Here is a 611-nt window from a genome sequence, read left to right as displayed (position 1 = left end):
GCTCTAAGTGAAAATAGCTTGTTACTTTAACTATAAAGTTTATACATAATGTCAGAAAAACTTCAATTTTAATGTGTTCATAAACAGTAATAATTCTTTGATATTTTGGACTCTATATAGTGTACTATTTTTACAATAATTCAAAAAAAACAAAAATTTATTTATTTATTTATTTTCGCTTAGTGATAAGAACGCACGATTATAGGGCTTCCCTCTTTTAACCGGCACTTCAACCACAGGAAATACTAGGTAACATTTACTACAACAACCACTCAATAGAGTTGCACATCCAAAAATTTATATTAAAGTCTAATATCCAACAGTATAAAATATTTGCTTATTAATGTCGGACTTAAGGAAACCGAAGAAGAATTATAATGGATTTTGGTAAAAAACTGAGTTCAACACCTTTCATGCAAGTGAAATTTTTTTACAAGTTTTTTTAAACATAAATATTACCAGATATTATATTTAGGATTCCATTATTTGGAAGTTTATTTAAAACAAATATTTAATAGTGTAGTGCGAAGGCACTACATGTCTTTAAATCCAATTTTGAAAAGTACTTAATTAAAAATATTTATTTTCCCATTAAACTTATTTTTTAAAGT

This window comes from Teleopsis dalmanni, chromosome 2, assembly GCF_002237135.1.
Source record: "Teleopsis dalmanni isolate 2A chromosome 2, ASM223713v2, whole genome shotgun sequence".
Lineage (NCBI taxonomy): Eukaryota > Metazoa > Arthropoda > Insecta > Diptera > Diopsidae > Teleopsis > Teleopsis dalmanni.
The sequence above is the reverse complement of the archived record's forward strand: the minus strand, read 5'-3'. Positions refer to the sequence as shown.